Below are 16,057 nucleotides of genomic sequence, written 5' to 3'. Positions count from 1 at the left end.
TCAACCCAACCTGCTGCGGGAGAAGGAGGGGGAGAAGCGGGCTCGGACGGAGGGGCGCCACCCGCCTGAGTGACGCTGCAGCGGACTAATCGGAGCGGTGCTGGTGGACCCGGAGGGCGTGGCGCACGGACAGGCTGACCAATCGGTGCCTTTGAATACGAGTTGCGGTTTGGATGCTCTGGGTAGGATTGGAACGGAAAAAAAAATCATTATTGTGTAGTACTCCTGTGAAGTGATGCCACCCTCACTACAGTGACTTAGTGGTCTGTAGGAGAAATGTGAGGACAAGGTGTCACATTGTGCTCTGTTCTGGGAAAAGTCTTTCCTCCTAATTTAATATTCTGACAGAATTAGAAATGCAAAGTAAATGGCTAAAGTCATTACAGTGTGTCAGTGGAACCAAATATTAAGTTCAGCCTGCTGTTATTCTATTATCTGACTAGCTCAGCCTCATGTTTGTATAATGGTAACCTTTCATAAGTTATACCACAAGGTCCATTTAGTAGCTGTTCTGGACCTTTCGATCACTTCACATGACCTTGATCTGAGTTTGCATAGGTGTTTTCAAGACGTTGGATGTTAAGAATGTGTTCTGAACACCCCTCATTATCATATGATGATGATGATATTACAACTCTAAATAAAACAAACAATGAAAAGCAAAGCAAATGAAGGACTGTAAATAAATTAAAGGCAATAATAATAATTGTTATTATATTGATATTGAACTATTCTCAGAATTTTACTGGAAAATTACAATAGTGATTTTTCTGTGCACTATACATTACCACTAAATCGGGGGCTCCATGAAAACTTGCCGAAAGAAAAGATAGAAAATGTATTTTATGCGATACCAATACAGGTATTGTGAAGAATATGGGTCTCAAACTAGAGACTCTTATGTACTTGTCCTCTTGCTCAGTTAGGTTACTGGTTAGAGTTTCAGATTTTTTTTTTATCTTATTTTTTTTTCTGGTCATTTTGGGACTAAAATTATATCCACACATGCTGAAAATACAGACAATCCTGTGCCTGAAAGCCATTTTTAGCACTTGTTTAATCAGTTGTACTAACATGACAGTCTTAGCCTTTGAACACAGCTAACTTGGACAGGCTAACACAAAGTGCCATTGGACCACAGGAGTGATGGTTATGGAAAATGGTCCTCTGTGCCCTGCCTAGATATTCCATTCAAATAATTACACATTGAAAATGTCTGCACTGTATTACCACTCAATTTAATGTTATTTGAATTTTTATTTTAAAAAATAAGGAATTTAAATTGACTCCTAACTTTTTGAGTGGTAGTATTTGTTATGGTCAGGCTGATGAAAAAATTCAGTCTGCTTATAGGGTCATAGGAAGATGAATGTGAAATTAATTCAGTCTTTATGCAGAAAGAATGCATGGCTTAAAGCAGCAGTGACTGTTTGGATGGTCGATGATGTTCCTTATATCCTGCAGATAATCACATTCACTGTACTGTGAAACAGTTAAAAAACAGAAAAGAAAAAAAAAAGCAATTTGCCCACAGGGATCATTCAAATTTGATCTCATCTCAGCTCTCATGTTATCACCTGCTGCCTCTGATTGTTGAGATAAAGTAAGGTGACAGGAAATAAGACATGATAAAACATGATTAAGACAGAACTGTTGTGATAGACAACATAACCTCCCAAAAAATGAGAAAATGATTATTTTCCTTGTCCTTACAGAGCAGCCATTTCCACAAAGGTTTGTTTTTTTTCTTTTGCTTTGCTTTTTCAATGTGAGCGGGAACTTAGGTTTTGGTTTTTTTTATTATTATCATTATTATCTTGAAAGTCCTGAGAAGACCCTCCCCCAAACACAGCTCATCATGACGCAATGTGAAGGCTGCACAAACATATATAAGATACTGTAAGACACCATGTTGCTTAAAATGTAGCGATTCATTTGATGGAATTCATGGAGTTTTTCCCATTTCACAGAGAATATATTAATGAGGTCAGAGGTGAACAAGAACGATAAATCTGATGTGATATGACAAGGTCGCAGTGTGACTATGACATGACCGACACAACAGGATGTTTAAATGACAAAAAATGGCACAACTCCTGACCATCTCATAATCTATATGAAGTGCCGTGGAATAACATGACCAGACATTGTGTGATATGAAATTATATAGCAAAACATACAAGATGACAGCAGAGTGCATGACATGTTATGAAACTATCCAATAAGGAGGTGTGACATTAGGTGAAACAACATCTCATAATGTTATGTGACACACTGTACCTCTAACATGACATTACATGATGTGATATGATATGATATGATGCAACACAGCTGATGTTTACCGTGATATCTCATGACATGAGATAACGTAGCGTCTCATCATGATTAATGGTAAGTGTCATGACATAACTTGACAGGACATCCTATGATGTCTTGGCATGACACGCCATGACACGGCAGCTTGAAACAACTTGTGACGCCACATAAACAACAAGACCTGAAATAAAACGACATCGACCTGATATGATTATAGGTGAAACAAAACACAACACAGTTTAAGATGATATGACACAACAAATTACATGGCATGACATATCAGATGAAATTACATAACATTTACTTGCCGCTAACATAACACAATATGACATTACATGCTATGAAATGATATAGGACATAAAATAACATGACAAAATATAACATCGCATGAAGGTTTAACGCATTATGACATGGCATTAAATGACGTAACATGCTGTTGCTCATCATGTGACAAGACGCAACACAAACCATGAGGACATGACATGGTGTAGCATAATGTGAGGTGAGCACCAGTACTATAAGGGAGAGCAGTTTGGTGTGCTGTGTGGTGCTGGACAGATGTTTGCAGCTGTGTGGCTCACAGTGTTGAGTGCAGACTGCTGCAGTGTAAATGATGTGTTGGTGTGTGTTGGGACATTATCGACAGTCTCTGGGTGGAGTGATGAGTGTGGGAGCTGCACTGAAAGAGCATTATGGCCTGTAGCCCGTTCACTTTACAATTCATTACACTTCCAAGGACAAATGACTGCTAAATAACTCTGTCTGCCTCTCTCCCCGTCTCTCGCTCCCTCTCTCTTACTCTCATCCATTGTAATAACATAAAAAGAGTAAAGACAGAAACAAAATGAACCAGATACTTATTTTGTATTTAATTTCTAATAATTTGACAGTGAAAAACCATCTTCCTCTTCCACATGACAATACAGCTAGATGCTGTTCAGCTGTTATTTAATCAATAACTACATTTTTTGTAATAAGCAGAATATGGTGTTTGTCATCCATTTTGTATCTTCGTCTGGTAATTTTCTGGTCGCCTTTCTTTTGTGGCTGGTGCCTATTTTTTCCAGTCTGAAAATCAGACATAGCCTCAAATTTGTTTCATTAAGTCGGACATTGTGTTCATGTTGGTTGATTTCTAACTGGGAGCGGGGATTATTTTGTATTGATCTGCCCCAGCTAATCAGAAGCAAGTGAAGTATCTGTCCTGCTGAGTTGAAAGAGAAAACTTGCGATAGAGTTTGTTAGTCAAGGTTAGCTTAACAATGGTCAAGACAATTAAAAAAAAATAAATAAAAAAATAAAAGCTTTTTTAAAGTTATTTATGTGAGTTTACTGACAACGACCTGTATGGCAGCATAAATCTCATCCACATCTGGCCATGTTTCTGTTGCAGTCTTTGGTGGATATAGTTAGGTGGCCACCAAGCCAAGTAGGTAGATGATCCCGCCTACAAGTGTCTAACTGGTTGATTGTTTTACCAACTGAGGAACCAGTCATCAATAAGCAAATCACTGGAGCTGCTCGAATCCCTAAAAGAAACTAGAGAGGCTCAAATGGAAAACATAACGTGACATAATATGACATAAATAAAATAACATGACATAATGCTACATTATTTATTTTTTTTGTATTAGAAATAATACAAAAATAAAATTAAAACCCTTCACAGTCATGCTTTATTTTACCAGTCCAAATACATTTCTAATAAGTTACCAGAAAATAACTATGTCGAGGCACTAATTCAATTGAGAAAAAGCTTAAATCAGACCCAAGTTAACATTCATTAGTTATATCATTCTTCCCTAAAATTATTTAATCTATTCTCCCCATATGTTAAATTGTCTGTTATCCCTTCAACCATTAGTACCACATTTTATAGTCCTTTCAAGGAAATGTCCAAGTTTACTGAGCTGAGGTGAGGAGAAGGAGGATGAGGGGTTGTAAAAAGAAGAAAAGAAGGTGGAGGAGATGAAAAAGGAAGAGAGCAGGAGGAGGAGCATGATGGGTAGTTGGGCAGATGTTGCTTTGTTTAAAGACTGTTGTGTAATTAAGGACAGAAGAACAGAAGCCTGACCCATTTTCCTCTTTTGATCAGCTGTCAGAGAGACTGGCAGGGGGTCTGCTGAGGGGTCGACCTGTCTTTCTGTATGTCTATCAGTCAGTCTGACTGTCTGTCTGACTGTCTGTCTGTCCGTCTGTCTATTATTTCTCAAAACTTTTAGCCATCTTCAGGATTTATGAGACGGCTAGTATTTTTTATGCGGCACTTCCATAATACACAGAGAGGAGGTAGGAGGTAAGGGAGGAACAGAACTACATAGAGGTGCTACTAAAAAAGAAAAGAGATAGAGAAGCGGAACGGGAGAGTGAGGAAGAGGAGATGAAGAAGCACGATGGAGCCGAGGACGATATAGAGAACAGAGGTGAGACAGGGATGAGGAAGGGAAGAAGGAGGGGAAGGAGCGGGTGAAAAAAAAAAAAAGAGTTGGGAGTTGGAGGAGATGCTGAGAAAAGGAAGAGGTGGAGGTGGGGGTAGAGGAAAGGAAGGATGAAGTAATGAGCTACGTGAGGAGGGTGGAGGGAGAGACTCATGGGGCGGAGGAGGGAGACTGTAAAGGAGCAGCTGCAGGGGGCGGAGGAGGAAGTAAAGTTTGAAGTCAGCATGGCGGTGTGGTTAAGACACTGGCATCGCTGCAAGGCAAAAGCCCTCCACCCTCACGACAAAATCTGACATGTTGTCATTTCAGCTAGGATAAAACCAAGTTAATTTTCCTTCGCTTCCAATAACTGCAGCTCCCATGATTCTTAGCCACAAGGCTCGCTATCAAGCTCTCGGAGTTTGCCAACATTTTTCACCATAAAGTCACAGGCTGACACACACACACGCACACACACAATTGCTTTTTACGAGTTATTGTTTATAATGCTTCATCATCAAATCTGAATATATTACAAAAACACAGATAGGAGACACAGCTGGTTATTAGTGGATGGTTGCAGTAATGATAAGAGTTGCTGTTTTTCTTAATGTCAACAGTTCCCATGAGAAGCCCAAAGCCAGCAGTGTGTTAGATTGTCTCTGAGGCTCTCTGTGGCTTATTGACTGTCTACTGAGATAATCATTGGCCTGTTTATCTGTGTACAGACATGAGACAATGTACACTTTTCTTTTACATTTCTCCGGCTACACTGACCGTTATTCTGCTTGCTTGTATTTCATTTGCATGTTTTAGATACATTTGGAATCTGCATAATAATACAGCTGTCAGGAACACTATTTCTTACATGTATTAACTGCATTTATTTTAAGATGCATTATTTTGATTTATGATGTTATTTTCATTCATTATACATTTTTTACTTTTAGATCAATTTTAAAACAAGTTTTAAAAAGGATTTTAATGTTTCTAAAGTATCTAGCTAGTTGAGGATCAGAAAAATAAGAAGACGGTTTTCGATAGTTAAGTTTATGAATTCATTCAATATCATATGAAATAAATTGCCTCAATAACCGTCACCGTGTTAGAAATAAAAAATCAGATTTGACATAATTTCTAATAACTTGCATAAACATTCAAAGTCAGCTGGTTCAGAATGTCACAATTGTTAAAAACACTTTTTATTTTCCATCAACCACTTACAATGATGTTATCATAAGGGCTTCCTTTCGTTTTCAGTCACTGTCTTTATCAAGTCACCTGATACTTGGATAAATGGATAATTATCAGTGTTTGCCGATGCTCCAACTTGTAAAACAGTTTATTAAGGGAAAGAAAATTAAAGCAAAGAGAATCAGAGAAAAGATAGACGAGTCGGTGACAGAGAGCAGCTTCCTCTGCTGTGTTCCTGGCGCCTGAAAGTGAGTGGCAGGTTGTAAAATGTGAATAAAGCTGCAGGTTGATCAGGACGTTTCCTCCTCCTGCTTCCTCCTCTCAGTGCTGTCCTCTCCCTCTCCCTCTCCCTCTGTCCCTGTGTGTGTGTGTGTGTGTGTGTGTGTGTGTGTGTGTGTGTGTGTGTGTGTGTGTCTTTCTCTCTCTCTCTCTCTCTCTCTCTCTCTCCCTCTCTCTCTGTCCCGGGCCATCTGCTGTGTATAGAGCAGCAGTATTGATCTGCAGCTTTGTGCTGGAGACCACATGCTAATCTATAGCGTTAGTGACAAACACTGCTCCGCTTTGCCTCGCATCTGTCCCACTGACTCTCTCTCTCTCTCTCTCTCTCTCTCTCTCTCTCTCTCTCTCTCTCAATATAACCAGTGTCATCCTCCCTCCCTCTCCCTCTCTCTTTAAATGACCCAGCAGTTTTGGGACGAGGGTCCATCTGTCCGGCTGTAAACTCTTCCTCCTCCTCCTCCTCCTCCTCCTGCAGTGGTTGGTTGATGGTGAGTCCTGTTCAGTGTGTTTCATGTTTCATGGCAGCCATGTTCTGTGTTAAATATAAATGACATGTTGATGAGCTGAGAAGAAGGGAGAGGCAGAAATAGAGAGAATAAAGACATTTGTAGGTGTCCATGTAAATAATTGTAAATACAAACTTCTATGTTGAGTTTTATTGAGCTATATGCTCCACAATACACACAATTATAGATATAGATTTACATAAAAATGTAAATATATAAAGAGAGATTGCAGAGTTTGATGGAGATACATAAAGATAATATGACAAGCTATGAAGACATATTGAGACTTATGGCGACCTATCTGTGGTTATGTAGAGTAATAACAATGACAAACAATTTACTGAGAGATTATATACAGATTTAAGATATTTTTGACAGATGATATGTCAAGAGGGATATTTAACTATTATCATTTTTGAAATTGATATGGCTATACATAGAACACAGAGATTTTCATAAACACCTCCATAAGACTTACAATTTGTTAGTACCTACTTTGGAATAATGCAGAGATACATAGCAGACTAAGAAAAAAATATATATGTATACTGAGAAAAAGAGATTCTGGACTTTATACATAGAGTTATAAACAGTATTGAGAAAAAGGTTAAATAAAAATATTTATTGTCAATTTATGAAATATAACATTGCAACATACAACATTATTTACATATATGGAAATAAAATGTAATACAAATCAATAGAAAATAGAGTTATTTAGAGATACGTACAAAGACAGACAAAGACATATTGCTATTTTAAAGACGGACATGAAATAACAAGATATAAAAGAAACATACATACATACATACATGTAAATGTATAGACATATATGTATATATATGTGCATGGAAAAAAGTTTCTGTATTTAAACATATCAAAATTAAGCAAGGCTTTATATAGACACATTTATAAAGATAATATACAGTCAAGAGTCAGACAAGATGTGGAGACAACTAGAAATGAAATTTAATATATAGAAAGAATGGAGTCATTTTACATCTTCGTGTTCAAAGTTCGATGTAATTTATTTGCCATTATTGTATTGGTATTCTTCATTATTGTCATATTGTCTTTGTTTATAATATACATATGATAATATTGTGTAAATAATAAATCACCTCATAAGTCTTTTTGTTCCATTCACAATTTATAATTGTAGGCACCTTACCACTCTCCACCTCCTTACAATCACATTTTGAGTGTAACTGATTTTCCAAAAAAGAGACAGATAACACAAAATTTGGAGATGAATTTCACATAGTTATCTCAATGAAGTTGTTATTGTGATTTATTCACAGAATTAGCCCGATTATTGATAAAGATATAAATTAATTTATTGGGATGACATAAAGATTCATAGAGAGATATAGATTAAGTCTTGAGATTACTGTACATGGATAGAGTTCATATAAAGATTGTATGTATAGATTAAATACGAGGAGACAGTATGTAATGATGATAAACAATGATAATCGAAATAAATATGGAAATGCATCATAATAACATTTGTTTGCAGGTTATTCTGGGTTTGACTTTGTAAATCTGGAACACACGCACGCACACACACACACACACACACACACACACACACACACACACACACAAATATACACACAAAATGTAGATCTAGTAATATAATAATAACACCCTAAGATCTCACAGTCCATTAGTTTTGGAGAAGCCTGAGAAGAGTGAGGCACACTTCCTTCATCTTTCTTCTTCCTTTTAGTCTTCCATCTTCTCCCCCTTCTCTTCGTATTCTTCCCTCCTCCTCCTCCTCCTCCTCTCTCTCTTCCTCCTTTATTCTGTTCAAGTCTTTTCAAACTTTTCGGACCTGCTGCCTCTTTTGTTGCGGTTCTGTTGGCCGTGAAATCGGCTTTTAATGGGAACACAATGGCCGCGTGCGGAGCCGACCCGCTGTATTCAAATGTGACCACACGCCATTATCCCTGTGTTTCCAACTCTAAATAAACACTCGTTTAACAGCCTTTCATCTCACACCTTTATGAATATGAATATTATTTCCTGTACATTCTTGAGCTGCAGTTTACTAATTGCAACAAAACAGACCTTTGTTTTTTGAATGCAATTAAAATGGTTTAATCCCTTATATTACAAACAAACTACATCACAATTTGATAGTTAATAAATTAGGATGTATGCCATTTTAAGGGATTCACCAATAATAGCAAAAAAGAGAATATAAGAAAAAAGAGAGTAATCGAACCGTTTAACAAATGCTGACATGCTTTTAAAATTGCAGGATGTTAAATGCATGAACTTCATGATTTTTTTTCTGTGATCAAATTGTTCATTTACATGGACAATGCACATTAATCAACATTCCCGTAAATGTGCCTTTGTTAGCAGGCAGCTAATATCTATCAGATGTCCATTGGCAATTAACAAGTCAAAGAATAGAACATTAGAAAGAAAACAGCAAAAACATCAAAAATGACAAAATCAAGATACACGTTGCACAAATCGTGCTGAGTAACAGAAAGAAGTGAAAGATTGCTTCAATAATACGATGACCACAACCACTGCTCAATACAAGAAGTCCCACAAAGCAGTGTGAAGCAACTGAGCACAAATGAGCAACACTATTAATAGCCACATTATGCACAAATAAGCCAAGCAGAAACACTTTACATTACCCTCATTAACAAATGGTACATTGATAGTAAATCAACCTTTAGTTTATAGCTTTTTCACTGTTAAAAAATCTTATAAATCATGTATTAAGCAAATGCAAATTGTAAAAAAATGACATTGTTAAAGTAAAAACCTTATTTGCTGAATTCATTTTTTATTTACAAAGTCAACTGTTAATTTCTACTTTGTGTTAATACAACACAATTAATTCCTGGCAATTATTTTTGCTGGGTTTAGAATAGTCAAATTTAAGTGTGTAAATTAAGTGTATTAAGTGAGAATAAAAACACTGGACTCAGACTGTACCATTTGTGAGTTATAATTGTATATGTGTGTGTGTGTGTGTGTGTATAATGTAAACCCCTGAGTTTGCTAAAATACCCTGATTTTCATAAAATTACACAGGACTGAACCTCAATGTGGGGCATTTAAAATAATGAATATGTTTTGGAGTCAAATACATTTATATGAAACTTAAAATAAGTTTAAATTCATCAATGTTAAAAGAAAATTAATAAATAAATGAATCCATCCAGATGAACAACTTTTGTTTTTGTTATGTCCAATGAAATTGGAAATCATGGAGATCAGAAGGCAATAAAATACAGTATATAGAGTAATAATGTTTTTAATCAAGATTTTTAAATTTTTTATAATTCACATCATTAACAGACTCCATAACCTTTCCTCATTAAACTCACTTCAGTCACACAGCTGCTGATAGTTTGAGTGCACACACACTCTATCTCAAACAATCACACACACACACGCACACACACACACACACACACACACACACACTCGAATATTTTTTTGCAAACATCAGAGAACATGGCCACGGGCAGAGGCAGCTCATGCTAATTCAGATCAATATTAGTGATGAATTTCCATGTGAGCTCAGTTTCCTCTCAGAGAAGAAGCTCAGTGATCTGAGGGCAGCTTTACCTCTCGTCTGTGCATATTAGTCAACACTACTGAACAGTGTGTGTGTGTGTGTGTGTGTGTGTGCAGTATAGTGTAATACAGTAGCCTATATACATATACAGACAGCAGCTGAAAATTTACAATTTACCATTTGGTGAGCACGGCTGCTGAGGACGCAGAGTTCGTGTCCTCCATATCTCTCTGTACGATTTAAATTCAATATATTTTGTTTTGTTTTAAGTTACAAACAATTAAACACATGATAAAATATACAACTGTACGCAGGTATACGTATATTGTATAAATGTGTTTATATCACGTTTATATAATACTATGTATCTATTTGTGCATTTCGATATGGTTTGTTCTTCTGTACCACGTTGTTAAGCTGACAGTGCACTGTCTGGGCAGCTAGAAATAAAAGCCATGAATGTACTTCAATGATTTGTGCTTACAAAATTATAGGTTAAACTTAAAAATTATCATCATTAATGAATGGTCAATTTATAGTTAAATAAACTTTGGTTAATGGTCGTTTTACTCTTAGCATTCATTAAAATGCTGTATGAACCATTTATCAAGCAATTGTTCACTGTAAAGTTGTAACTGATACTTTGTAAACTGGTTAATTAATACTGTGTAGTTCTTTATAAACATTACCTTGAATGACAAAAGTGGCTACATTTATAAACCTTTACAATTACTTAATACATTCCTTATGAAGCATGTCATTGTTAACTGTGAAAATAACTATTGATTAATGATGGTTGTCATAAAGTGTTGCTAAATGATACAAAAACATCTATTAAAGTGTTACTCTGAACACTGCTGCCATTTACAAATTTGTGAATGTCACATTTTTCCCCCTAGTGATCCACAATACATAATTTACATTATTAAAGGCCTCAATGTACAGTTGAACCTGATTAAAACTCACAGACTGTGACTTTGAGTTCTTTAAAATGCTACATTTTGGATGCTTTAAAGGCTGACAAAAAGTCAGCTGTCTTACTGTGAAATATGGCCTTTGCTCTTTACCCTCTGTGTGTTCATGTGTCACTGTGGTTTTATCAGGAATCAAACACATTTTGACTTCTAAGGAACAATCAAGGTTGAATGAGCTTCATGCTCTGCCATGGTGATAAGTTATATAAAACACAACATTCAATCCAAAGCTATAGTTACATTTATTGTTTACTCTGTGTGTCTGTTCAACAAGATCACTACCACAGTACCTCTAGAAACATCAATGTCACCCTGGACTTTTATTATTTACAGTTAGTGTCACTGTTAGGGACTGAGCACATCGACACAGGACAAGGTTTGAGATATTAAAAATGTCTTCTTATGGCTAAAAAATAATTTTAATAATTTTAAAAAGACAATTTGCAAGTGAATACAAAATTCGATCTTAAAAGATACAAAACAAAGCGAACTGAACTCCAACTAAACTGAACTGACATAAGCAAACTGACCTCATTAAATGACAAACGGGTAAGTTAACAAAGAACAATGATTATCACCTCCTTGTTGACTGAGTAATTATCCAAATCACAACGCAGAGTCATAATTTATTAACTACAGGACTAAAGCAACCAGCCCCCCATGATTATTTAATGTCCTCTGGCATGTTGCTCTTTTAATCATAACTTTTGATTTATTGATTTGTTCTGAAGACAGCACCTACTATCGGGGCGACGGCTGCAGACCGAGGGTTTCTGAGTTTTTACACTCCTGATTAAAGAGAAGAAGGCGAGCTGCATTAATATTTCACATAGCCGCACAGTTGAATCGGAGATGACAGCAGATTAGCAGAGCTGTTTTATGTGTCAGACTAGATTCACAGACTAGTTAGAGATACACCATGTTAATCATTAACATCATACGATAAGAGTGATTATTATTATTTTTCATTTAATTTCATTTTCAAATCACATCAGACCATTTCATCTGACTTTGTGAGCTCGTTCTGTGTATTCAGTCAGAGGACAAATGAATTGTGCAACCTGTCACTTGGCCTTGATGTTGAATTGACCCACATATACATATATAAAAATGATCAAAAAAGAGTAACGCATTAAATTGAAGCCCATACCATATAAATTAATCTCAAATTTAAAAAAAGACATTTGGATGTAATTTATATGCCTGTTTTTTACTCTGTTTCTGTAGTTTGTTGATGGATTTATTATACAGAAAATTATTAAAACAATTTATCAAATCGATTTTGTATCATGTTGATTTGCCCACTCTATAATTGCAGATAGGTAAATGTCTATTTGCTTGTTTATATTTCTTATATCTTATTTGATCATTGAATGTTTAAATTTTCCCTGTCTGCTCTCTGCACAATTCAAACCTCACTTCCTCCTCAAGTTTCTACATATCTTATCTTACTCAAAAAATCAAAACAATGTGATGATGAAAATTTTCAATTAACACACCATTTGTTTATTTTTATATTTGTTTTCAGCATTTTTTCAGTCAAGCTTGTTGTAATTCTAATTCACATAATCTCTTTAAATTATCATATTTCAGCAGTGACTTAATGTGTCACACAGATCAGTGAATTTTCATCTTTCCAAACATTGTCTGGTGGATCATAAAACAATGAATTTCACATTATAAATTAGAGGTTTGTAAATCAATATTATAAATTGGATTGCAAATGAGTAATTTCACAATGAGAAAAATGAAACCATTTTTACTTCTCAGGGTCAGCTAATTATTTTTCCTGCTAATTCAAACATCAGAAAGTAAAATATCAAATGTATAAAAGTTTTTGTTTTCAATTCAAATGCAGACTCAAATTAATCCCAATATTTGAGATTACCAAGGACTGGTTAAAATCCAGCTGTTGACTCCCGCAGGTTTTCCTTTGTTACCAGATGCTGACATGAAGCGGTGGGGCTAAAAGGGTCAGAGGTCACAGGTTAACCACCCCCGGCGCACGCCATCTGACCTCTCTCATTTACATACACGCTGACCTATATTCCTGTGACAGTTCTTTCTGACCCTGTCCCACCTAACAAAAAGAGGAAGAAGAAGAAAAAGAAGAAGATGATTTTATTTCAACATTGCATACTTCCTGCTATGTAACATAAAACAATAAGATTCAAGTATAATGGAAGTATTTTTGTGCATACTTGATTTATTTTGTATTATATTAATTCAACCATTGCTCACCTTTTATATTGACCCTTATTTTGGTTTACTTACAGTTGATTATTTGTAATAGGGGCTATTTAAATTATTGCACTGTTAGTGATATTTATTCTGTGCACTGCCAGACTTGGGTAACGATTTTCGTTCTATCATGTCTTCAACATGTTGAATGATAATAAACTGAATCTGAGTAGATGTTATATCATTATTATTATTATTATTATTATTATTATTTTTATTTTTTTATTATTATTATCAATACATTCAAATCCAGTGGTTAAGAAATAATGACGTCATTCATCAGTAGGAGAGAGTAGATTCATTATGCCCCTAGGGACAAGACATACACACACACACACACACACACACACACACACACACACACACACACATACATACACACACACAGTGTATTAACGGAAAATAATATATTTTTTCAGTTTCAATGTAAGAATATAAATTAATTTCTTGTGGTGCAATATCACTGATTTGAGATATTTTTCTTTTCGAGTGCATCACCTTTAGTATTAATTAATCAATGCACTATATGTATTTATTTTGTTAAACGGCAAAGAATAAGAAATCTGCACAATTTCTTTGTTGAATGTGTGCTGCATGTTTGTTGCTGGTGTGTTGACAACTTTTGGAGACAACAGTCAAAACTGTCCTTCACATTCACAGTAAAACTATGAACAGTTAAATAGGATACACAGTGTTTTCATCACTTCTGGTCAAATCCCCTTTGTCTCATCTTCCTCTCAGTATCCTCCCATGGCCCGAGGAGGTTCTTTGACCTATGACCTCTGAGGTTGGTCAGTTCAACACACTCCCTAAACACCAGCAGCACAGTATTGACCAGCAGGCTGCTGATGACTGACATCATCTCTGTTTGCATTTCAGAAAATGTGTTTATGTGTGTGTTTGAGAGAGAGAGAGAGAGAGAGAGAGAGAGCATATGCGAGTGCATGCTCTTGTTGTCTATCTTTGTGGGGACTTAGACCTGAAGTAAAATAAGAACATTTTGCAAAGTGAGGACATTTAACTAAAGTGAGAACATGTTGGTAAAATATAAATATTATAGTAAAGTAAGGACATTCTGTAAAGTGTGGATATTTTAGTTAAGTGAGTAAGTTTTTTTTCCACTGCTGACAGTGTCTACCACTGGTACTTGTATCTGTAACCTTGATGAAGAAAAAAAAAGACAGAGGGCTGTGTCTCTCCACACACACACACACACACACACACACACACACACACACACACACACACACACACACACACACAGCGTCCTCCATTAGCTGAATTGGCTCCTCAACAGACAAACACTCTGTGGTAAGTATACTCTAGTGTACTTTGGATGCCATGTTTGAAGTCTCTCCTTATAGAATATGGTCAAGGACATGGTTTGGCTGTTTGGTTTTGTTAAACAACACAACATTTCAATAAACAATGAAAAGACATAAAGATTTGAGTGTTTGTGAGCTAAGGTGAAGATGTGATGAACTAAATTATCAGAGATATGATGAGATAAAGTCATGGAAAGATCAACAGAGATAGATTGAACTGAGACGAAATGAAAGCCAAGATCAATGGTCTTGAGCTACATCTACCCTGATGGTGGGAAGACGGACCGTGCAGAGACATGACCTGAAATGACTTTATGACATTAAGAAAACCGGGTCAGATAGTGCAGCTTGAAATATAAGATATAGTTTCAACCAACTGATCAATCAGTCAATCAATCTTAATTTGTATAGTGCTAATTCAAAACAAGAGTCATCTCATGGCACTTTCCAAACTGAGCAGGTCTAAACCATACTCATTGATTGCTTATTTACAGACACCTGACATTTCCCCCATGAGCAAGCAGTCTGAATGATTTCTGTTAGCTGACCTCACATTCTACTTTGTTCTATTCTATTTTGAACATGTTATGACACATCTCCTCCTGCACCCACAAAGGTTAAAGGTCACATTGGGTCTGACCCTTGTGCAATGTGGACAAATCCTTGTTTACTGTTGATAATACACACACACACACACACACACACACACACACACACACACACACACACACTTATATTCTGATAAGTGTGTGTGATCATTAGCTTTAGGTGACTTAACTTGTATACATTCGGTCCAGACCAGGGGAATAAATTCTTTGCATTCACCTTTTGGGTCTGATCTAGTTCCTGTTCAAACTGAGTTATTACAAGAAAACCAAGGAAAATGAACAAGAAGTCAAATAGTCTTTGGGTAGTTTGTTGATTATAAAGTTGAAGGTGATTGCATTAACCAGCACTTAATATGCTGTATGTTAGTCCTGTTACTGCATTAACTAATTAGTTTATTAATGTACTGTGTGTTACTGGATGTATATCAAAAGTGATATATATTGTGTTTAAAGGACAGACAGTTGGACCAAGGGTTGTCCTTTTGGGCAGCACACATTGGTGGTGTAAGACATGCATTAAAACATCTGCACACATTTCTATGTAAGCACTTAAATTGGCACTGTATTGACTCACATTACTTCCCCTGGATGTGCCACTGTCATATTTCCCAAATCTGATCACATTTGCACTCAGGATCAACACA

This window comes from Acanthopagrus latus, chromosome 12 (genome assembly GCF_904848185.1).
Source record: "Acanthopagrus latus isolate v.2019 chromosome 12, fAcaLat1.1, whole genome shotgun sequence".
Lineage (NCBI taxonomy): Eukaryota > Metazoa > Chordata > Actinopteri > Spariformes > Sparidae > Acanthopagrus > Acanthopagrus latus.
The sequence above is the reverse complement of the archived record's forward strand: the minus strand, read 5'-3'. Positions refer to the sequence as shown.